This window comes from Stegastes partitus, unplaced genomic scaffold (assembly GCF_000690725.1).
Source record: "Stegastes partitus isolate 25-593 unplaced genomic scaffold, Stegastes_partitus-1.0.2 Scaffold2506, whole genome shotgun sequence".
NCBI lineage: Eukaryota > Metazoa > Chordata > Actinopteri > Pomacentridae > Stegastes > Stegastes partitus.
This window is the reverse complement of record NW_007580237.1, coordinates 42734-43379: the sequence shown is the minus strand read 5'-3', so window position 1 is coordinate 43379 and position 646 is coordinate 42734.

Below are 646 nucleotides of genomic sequence, written 5' to 3'. Positions count from 1 at the left end.
CTCCTCCTCCTCCTCCTCTTCCTTTTCTTCCTCCTCTTCCTCCTCTCTTCCCCTTCCTCTTCCTCTCTTCCTCCTCTTCCTCTTCCTCTCTTTACTCCTCCTCCTCCTCCTCTTCCTTTTCTTCCTCCTCTTCCTCCTCTCTTCCTCCTCTTCCTCCTCCTCCTCCTTTCTTCCTCTTCCTCCCCTTCCTCTTCCTCCTCCTCTTCCTCTCTTTCCTCCTCCTCCCCCCCCTCAGCCACAGGTGCATCCAGCAGCAACACACACTCACGCTGAGTCCACTTGTCTTCACGTGGGGGTTTCTAATCAAGCCACAGGAAGCCGGCGCTCCGCGGGGAGCAGCAGTGTGTCGGTGTGTGTTACGGGCCAGCTCAAGAATGTGTGTGTCGGTCCGCCAAGCCCAGAGTGTGTGTGAGGAGGAGGAGGAGGAGGAGGAGGAGGAGGAGGAGGAGGAGGCTGTTTTCAATTACGCCGAGCGTTTCTGCAGATGTGTTCATGAGCTTTGTGTCGCTTTAATGAGTTTATTTTTTCCACCAGTTTTTCAAAACGCAGCTTTTTATTTTTCTGGTATTTTATTCTGTTTTTTTCTTTCTTTTTTTGATTCACAAATCTTTTGCTGTGCAGCTTTTTAGAAATACAAAGTCGGTTT